The sequence below is a fragment of the Chiloscyllium plagiosum genome, chromosome 29, assembly GCF_004010195.1.
Source record: "Chiloscyllium plagiosum isolate BGI_BamShark_2017 chromosome 29, ASM401019v2, whole genome shotgun sequence".
In the NCBI taxonomy this organism is placed as follows: Eukaryota; Metazoa; Chordata; class Chondrichthyes; order Orectolobiformes; family Hemiscylliidae; genus Chiloscyllium; species Chiloscyllium plagiosum.
This window is the reverse complement of record NC_057738.1, coordinates 1-9,210: the sequence shown is the minus strand read 5'-3', so window position 1 is coordinate 9,210 and position 9,210 is coordinate 1.

The following is a 9,210-nucleotide window of genomic DNA, read 5'->3' as shown; positions in this document are numbered from 1 at the left end:
TACAAGGATGTTGCCAGGGTTGGAGGATTTGAGCTATAGGGAGAGGCTGAACAGGCTGGGGCTGTTTTCCCTGGAGCGTCAGAGGCTGAGGGGTGACCTTATAGAGGTTTACAAAATTCTGAGGGGCATGGATAGGATAAATAGACGAAGTCTTTTCCCTGGGGTCGGGGAGTCCAGAACTTGAAGGCATAGGTTTAGAGTGAGAGGGGAAAGAGATAAAAGAGACCTAAGGGGCAACGTTTTCATGCAGAGGGTGGTACGTGTATGGAATGAGCTGCCAAAGGATGTGGTGGAAGCTGGTACAATTACAACATTAAAGAGGCATTTGGATGGGTATATGAATAGGAAGGGTTTGGAGAGGTATGAGCAGGTGGGACTAGATTGGGTTGAGATGTCTGGTCGGCATGGACAGGTTGGACCGAAGGGTCTGTTTCCATGCTGTACATCTCTATGACTCTATAATAGAGAAAGGGAGTTTCTCAAATGGAGAACTGTGACTGGTGGTATTCCACAGGGATCTGCGCCGGGACCACTGTAGTTTGCGATGTACATAAATGATTTGGAGGAAGGTATAGGTGATCTGATTAGCAAGTTTCCAGATGACACTGAGATTGGTAGAGTAACAGGTAGTGAAGAGGACTGTCAGAGAATACAGCAGAATATAGATTGATTGGAGAGTTGGGCAGACAAATGGCAGATGGAGTTCAGTCCCAGCTAATGCAAGGTGATGCATTTTGGAAGATCCAAGTCAAGAGTGAACTATACAGTAAATGGAAAAGTCCTGGGTGTTCACGTCCATTGTTCTCTGAAGGGGGCAACACAGGTCAGTAAGTTGGTCAAGAATGCTTTCCTTCATCGGATGGGGCACTGAATACAGTTCAGGTCATGTTACAGTTGTGTCAGACTTTGATTTGGCCACATTTGAAATACTGTGTACAGTTCTGGTCGCCACATTACCAAAAGGGTGTGAATGCTTTGGAGAGGGTGCCGAGGAAGTTCACCAGGATGTTGCCTTGAATGGAGGGTGCGACCTAAGAAGGGGAGTTGAGTAGTTTAGGATTATTTTCATTAGAAAGACAGAGGATGAGGGGGGACTGATTGATGTCTACAAAATCATGAGAGGTATAGACAGGGTGAATTGCAAGAAACTTCCCCACCACCACCACCACCCCTCCCCCCAACCCCCAAAAGTGTGACACTCAATTAGGGGTCATGAGTTTCAAGTGGGGGGCAAGTTTAAGGGAGATATGCGTGGAAAGTTCTTTATGCAGAGGGTGGTGGGTACCTGGAACACATTACCAGCAGAGATGGTAGAGGTGAGCACAATCACGTCATTTAAGCTGATTCTAGGCAGATGCACGAATGGGCACAGAGCAGAGAGATACAGATCCTTAGAAAATAGGCAACAAGTTTATATAGAGGATTTGGATCAGCGCAGTCTTGGAAGGCCAAAGGGCTTGTTCCGATGCTGTAGTGTTCTTTGTTCTTGTTCTTTGACATCCTTAGAATTTTAAAACTGCAATGCAAAATTATAATACATCATGCCAATAATCCACTTGTGATTACAATTAAATAGCACAACACCATCTAAATACTGTCACTATGTTTGTTTCTTAAAAGAGGAAAGAAAGCCCTTCTGAGTTGGTCCTGAAATCTTGGAAATATTCTTCCATTGGCACAGTTCTCTCACAAATAATTGATCTCTTCAACAACAAAAGAGCATTTACTTAACAAAGATATTTTGTGAATTTAAGAACAGTAATCAAATTCAGCAGCAGAATAATGAATTATGTATTACATGATGTAATACTCTAGTTCTATCCTGTGGTTTGTCTTGAGTACAGTAATGCCACAGGAGATGCACTCGTCACATTCCAATAATACTGAGTAGAGGCCAAACTGAATAGGAAAGGTTCAGTGTTTGTTCAAAATGTACAAACACTTTTGAATGATTTTGGCGTTATAAAACAAAACCATGCTAAATCAAATATCTTTAAGTAAGATCCATTTCAAAAGCTTTTAAGGGAATACTGAAACCACCTGTATATCAAGCAAATTAAATTTTAATTTAACTAAATTGAGATCCTTTCACGACCAGGCTGTTTCAAACAACAGTGAGATAAAAGAATCAATTAATTAGGTTTCCCTCCCAATGCAGTACTGTTATTTTACAAGACATGCTGCATGTTCAATGCAAGAGAATTTTATTGTATAATTCAAACTAAATGTACTTACTCTTCAATAACCTGTCCACTGATGCTTAGTTTCAGTTCCATCAGGGCCACTTGACTCCAAGTTCTAATTACAACCTTCATATAAACATGGATAAATGAGCTGAATTCCAGAGGTGAGGTGAGGTGAGAGTGACTGCCCTTAAATATTAAGGCAAAATTTGACTAAGCATCAAACAATCTAAACAAAACTACAATTAACAGAAATTTTGAAAACTTTCCAAACCCTGTTATACCAACCTCTCAAATTGTAGTTGTTGGACACCAACTGATGCTGCAGGGTATCACAGCAGAACATTCTCAGATTGGTGACATAAGGCACCATCTTCAGCTGCTTCCTCACTGACCTCCCCTTCATAACAAGTTCAGAGTGGGAGTATTGCACACTGTTCATTTCCATTCACAGCTCTTTAGATATTGAATCAGTCCATGTTTATATGCAGCAAGACATAAACAACATCCAGCCTTCGACATATTCAACATTCATGCCATGAAAGCATTAGGCACTGAGTACTGCATACTAAAGATAAGTAACTATCCTATTATCACCACTGAATCCCCACTACAAATCACAAATGCTAGAAACCTAGTTTGATCAGACAGTTGAATATTATGGCTGCAGGAGCAGAAAGCAGTCTCAGGAATTCTGTGCACAGTAACTCAACTCTGGCTTCCTACAGTCTGCCCACCATTTACAAGACACTCAAGAGTGTGATTGAAGACTTTCCAGTTACCTTTCCACAAACAAAGCCATCAGCCTGACTGGACTGAAACATGAATTCCCTCTACCTGTAAGATGCACTCTAGCAGGCTCCTTTGGCAGCACTTTCAAACCTGCAACCTCCACCACCCTTCAGGACAGGTGCAGCACTGAAAGAAAGATAATATCTGCAAATCCTCCTCCAAGCCACACATCATTCTGATTTGAAGCTGTGATCATTCTTCCTTCATTGGCATGGGATCAAAGTCCTGGTACCACCCACCATCCCTCACTCTCGACAAACACCACAGGTGTCCTTGCATCAAGTGCTGCAGTATTCAAGAAACCGTGAAGAGAGACCAGATGAGATGACTTGCTTTTCATAGAGTAGAGGAGGTGGGGGTGTATTGAGAAGAAATGAAATCTGTAATAGTGGAAAACAGAGTGAGAAATGTCACTGCTATGTTCTCATCAACATTAATGCTGTGAAAAAACTGTTTCATCTTGCGACAGGAAAGTCCAAGAAACCACATCACTTTGCAAATGTCAAGACACTATCCACACAGTATGTAACTAATAAAACTGCCTGGATGACTGCGAGATTTTTGAGGCATACTTCAGTAAAAGCTATAAAATATATAAAAAGAAAGATTATCTTTATTACAGATGTCTTGTGCTCCCTCAAATCATTAACCTCCATAACATCAAGCTGCTTTTCCTGACTCTCAACACCACTGCGAAGCTCTAGCCAGTAGATTAAGGGAACAGTAAGAACACAGAAATAACCCAAAAAAAAAGAATCACCAATGGCAGCTGATCACTCTAGTAATCCATGCCATGAATGAGAATGAGTAAAACCCAACAGTTCTAAAGACCACATTTATGTTAAGGTATAAAAGATGGTAATGAAAGACAATCACCAATTGCTTAAACAAGCATTAGCTTCCAAGAATGAAGAGGAGACTTGAGAGGCCAAACAGCCCATAATTCAAAAAGAATGTGGTGCTGGAAAATTATAGCAGGACAGACAGCATCCAAGAAGCAGGAGACTTGACATTTTGAGCATAAGCTCTTCATCAGAAATGAGGGGGTGGCCCGGGGGGCTGAGGTAAATGGGAGGGAGTGGAACTGGAGGAGAATGCAGCGGTGAATGCGATAGGTAGATGAAGGTTGGGGATGAAAGTGATAGGTCAGCAAGGAGGGTGGAGCGGATAGGTGAGAAGAAAGATGGACGGGCGGTGCCAAGTTGAAAGGTTGGATCTGGGATAAGGTGGGGAGAGGGGAAATGAGGAACTGGTGAAATCCACATCGATCCCCTGTGGTTGGACAGTCCCAAGGCAAAAGATGAGGCATTCTTCCTCCAGGTATCGGGTGGCTAGAGTTTGGGGGTGGAGGAGGCCTAGGACTTGCATGTCCTTGGCAGAGTGGGGTGGGAATTTAAGTGTTTGACCACAGGATGGTAGGGTTGCTTAGTGAGAGTGTCCAAGAGATGTTCTCTGAAACGATCCACAAGTAGGCATCTTGTCTCCCCAACGTAGAGGAGACCACATCGAAACCATTGGATACAATAGATGCTGTGTATGCTGTACATTATGTCGAATGTGAAAGGACTCCTTGGGGCCTTGGTCTGGGGGGATGGGGAGGCAAGATCACTGGTTTTGCACTTCCTGCAATGACAGAGGTAGGTGCCAGGAACTGAGGGTGGGTTAGTGGGGGACGTGGATCTAACAAGGGAGTCGCGGAGAGGGAACAGTCTCTCTGGAAGGCAGATAGGGGTGAGGAGGGAAATGTAAACCTGGTGGTTGAGTCTGTTTGTAGGTGGCGGAAGTGACAGAGGATGATGCAGTGCATCCGGAGGTTGGTGGGGTGCGAGGTGAAGACCAGATAGGTCCAGGAAGGGGAGGAAGATGTCCAAAATGGTTCAGGTGAATTTGAGTTCAAGGTGGAAAGTGTTTGTGAAGTTAATGAACTGTTCAACTTCCTTGTGGGTGCCGCCAATACAGTCAATGTAGCAGATGAAAAGGTGGGGAATACTGCCGGTGTAGCCTCGGAAGATGGATTGTAGCACATACCCGAAGGCAAGCATAGCTGGGGCCCATGTAGTTGTCCATGGCTACCCCTTTGATCTGGAGGAAGTGGGAGGATTCAAAGGAGAAATTGTTGAAGGTGAGGACCAGTTCAGCCAATCGAATGGTTGTGTCAATGGAAGGGTACCTGGTTGGGTCAGTAGAAAGGAAGATACGGAAAGCTTGGAGGCCTTTGTCATGGCGGATGGATATGTGCAGGGACTGGATGTCCATGGTGAAGATGAGGCATTGGGGTCTGGGGAAACGAAAGTCATGGAGGAGGAGGTAGAGGGTGTGGGTGGAGTCCCAAATGTATGTGGGAAGATCCCGGGCAAAGGGAGACACAACAGTATCAAGTTATGCAGAGATAAGTTCAGTGGGGCAGCAGCAGGCTGAGTAGGCACACACACACTGAACATTTTAACTCCCTGTCCCACTCCGCCACAGATGTGCAAGTGCTGGGCCTCCACCACCACCAAACTCATCTTCCATCTTGGGACCCTCCAACTACATGGGATCAATGTCAATTTCACCAGTTATCTCATTTCCCCTCCCCCATCTTATCCCAGATCCAATCTTCCAACTCAGCACCATCCATTTAACTTGTCCAACTTCCTTCCCATCTATCCGCTCCACCCTCCTCTCTAACCTATCACCTTCAACTACCTATCATATTCTCAGCTACCTCCACTGCCGCCTCCCCCTCCGGTCCCCATTTCTCTCTCAGTGCCCTTGGGCCACCTTGTCATTCGTGATGAAGAGCTTATGCTCAAAACGTCGATTCTCCTGTTCCTCAAATGCTGCCTGACTGGCTGAGTTTTTCCAGCACCACACTCCTCGACTCTCATCTCCAGCAACTGCAGTCTTCACTTTTTCCAAACAGCCCATGACAAAACTCTTTTGCTCAGCTGCAGAAATCAACAAGAAAGTTCCAGCAGAGATGGTCATAGAAACATGTGCCAAGGTGGACAACACTGTATACTGTGCAAGAGAATGGACTGAGGCAATTGTAAATACAATACATTCTACAACCAAGGAGTCAAAGAAGTTGATGATTTTGAAGTGAGCATTCATCAGTCACCAACCTATTTTCCTAGTGGAAGCTGCAAAGGCAAGTAAGATGTTCCAGGATTTTGCACTGTAGCACGAAAACGCATAAGTTGAACTGCATTCATGACATGCCAGAATTAGAACATAGAACGTAGAACGTTACAGTGCAGTGCAGGCCCTTCGGCCTTCAATGTTGCACAGACTTGTGAAATTAATCCTTTGCCATCTAACCTACACCGTTCCATTATTATCCATATGTGTGTCCAATGCCCATTTAAATGCCCTTAACGTTGGCAAGTCTACTACTGTCACAGGCAGGCCATTCCTATTATTCTCTGAGTAAAGAAAGCACCCCTGATATCTGTCCTAAACCTATCACACTTAACTAAAAAGTATGACCCCTCATGTTAGCCTTCACCATCCGAGGAAAAAGGCTCTTACTGTCCACCTTATCTAACCCTCTGATTATCCTGTATGTCTCAATTAAATCACCTCTCAACCTTCTTCTCTCCAACAAGAACAGCCCCAGTTCCCTTAGCTCTTCCCACTGCTGCCTTTGATTGGCCCTAATCTTACTCTAGTCATTCTTTTGTTCCTGATATACCTGTAGAAGGCCTTGGGATTTTCCTTGATCCTGTCCGCCAACAACTTCTCATGTCCCCTCCTGGCTCTTCTTAGCCCTCTCTTTAGATCTTTTCTGGCTAACGTATAACTCTCAAGCCCCTAACTGAGCCTTCATGCCTCATCCTCACATAAACTAGCTTCTTTCTCTTGACAAGAGCTTCAACTTCTTTAGTAAACCATGGATCCTTCTCTCGACAACTACCTCCCTGCATGATAAGTATATACTTACCAAGGACCCGCAGTAGCTGTTCCTTGAATAAGCTCCACATTTCAAAATGTGTCTATCCCCTGTAGTTTCCTTCCAAAAATACTTGGAAGCGTATGGTAAAATAGGGCAAAGTCAGCATGATTTCATCAAGGAGAGGTCATGCCTGACAAGTCTGTTAGAATTATTTGAGGAAGTAACAATGACTGCCAGACTACTCAGACCTCTTGGCATCACGGTAACCCACAAACCCACCGACACACTAAAACAGCAGATAATGAACTTGAAAGACGCTATACAGACAACAAGCAAAACTAATGTCATTTACAAAATACCGTGCAAGAACTGTAACAAACACTACATTGGACAAACAGGCAGAAAACTAGCCAACAGGATACATGAACATCAACTAGCCACAAATCGACATGACCCTCTCTCATTAGTATCCTTACATACAGATAAGGAAGGGCACCACTTCAACTAGGACAACACATCCAACCTAGGGCAAGCAAACAGAGACACACATGAGAATTTGTTGAAGCATGACATTTCAACCAGAACTCTATCAACAAACACGTTGACTTGGAGCCCATTTACCACCCCCTGAGAAAAAGAACAGGAAATTATGTCACCATAGGATATGACATCACCAACCCAAAGAAACCCAAACATATAAATAGAAAGCATGAATCATCAGCAGTGCTTCGTCCAGAGGCTCAGTGAAGATGTTACATAGTATGGTGATGAAGTGTCTGAAAATGAACTTTCCAGCTTAGCAACCAAACCTACATCCAGGAGTAATAAACAAGTTAGACCAGGAGAGTCAATGGATGTCATCTACCTGTACTTCAAGAAGCCCTTTTACAGGCGGCTGCTGAGTAAGATAAGGGCCTATGGCGGCAAAGTGCTCACATTGATGGAAGATTCGCTATCTGGCAGAAAGCAGAGAGTGGGAATAAAAGAGTCTCTCAGGATGGCAGCTGGTGACAAGTGGTCTTCCACAAGGGTCAGTTTTGGGACACACACCTTTTCCCTTTATACATTAATGATGTAGATGAAGGAACTGAGGTCATTCTGGCTAAATTTGTCATTGAAACAAAGAGACGTAGAGGGAGAGATAGCATCGAGAAGGTGGGGAGGCTGCAGAGGGATTTGGACAGGTTAGGAGAATGGGCAAAGAAGTGGCAGATGGAGTACAACTTGGGAAAGTGTGAGGTCATGGACTTTGGTAAAAAGAACAGAAGCATGGAATATTTTCTAAATAGGGAGAAAATGCAAAAGTCTGAAGTGCAAAGAGACTTGGGAGTTCTAGTCCAGGATTCTCTCAAGGTAAATTTGCAGATGAGTCAGTAGTTAGGAAGGCAAATGAAATATTGGCATTTATTTTGAGAGGACTTGACCATAAAAGCTGCGATATACTTCTCAGGGTCTGGTCAGGCCACATTTGGATTGTTGTGTGCAGATTTGGCCCCCATCTCCAGGAAGGATAATTGTCCAAAGACAGAATGCCAAGCAGATAAAGCTTATAAAGATTTTCCAGAGCTAACTTCCAAACCTTTCAAAGTCTTTTACTATACAGGTTTGGGCCATTGTAAGGTGGAAACAAACTGAAAAGTAAAGATATTTTTCATATGTTTGTTGTATCACTGTTTTCATTTGCTTTGTTTTGAAAGAGCACATTTATTGACAAAACTGGGATACATCGGGGCTTCCTCCTCCCAACATGATCATATGGGCTTCTACAATTCGACTTCTCGTGACTTTATTGTGTCTACAATATTGACAGTTGCTGTTGTTCCAAGATCCCATTATCCCCAGGTACAACAGAGTGTTACAAGGGGACATAAATTTAAGGTGAAGGGTGGAAGGTATAGGGGAGATGTCAGGGGTGGGTTCTTTACCCAGAGAGTGGTGGGGGCATGGAATGCGCTGCCCGTGGGAGTGGTGGAGTCGGAATCATTGGCGACCTTTAAGCGGCATTTGGACAGGTACATGGATGGGTACTTAATCTAGGTTAGAAGTTCGGCACAACATCGTGGGCCGAAGGGCCTGTTCTGTGCTGTATTGTTCTATGTTCTATGTTCTATGTTCTATCCAACTATAGCCTCCAGTTAAAATCTTATACTTCAACAACACCCCACATTGTATATTGTGTGTGTCTATGCACATGTGCATGAATGTACATACATGCTGTTGCTCTTTCTTTCACTCAAGAAAACTTATAATTGGCACATTATTCTTTCTGATGAGCTATTTAACTACACTTTAATTGGAGAGAGGCATAGACAAGCTAGAAAAATTCTGTACCTTCAGGAAACAGCCTGATCAATTAAG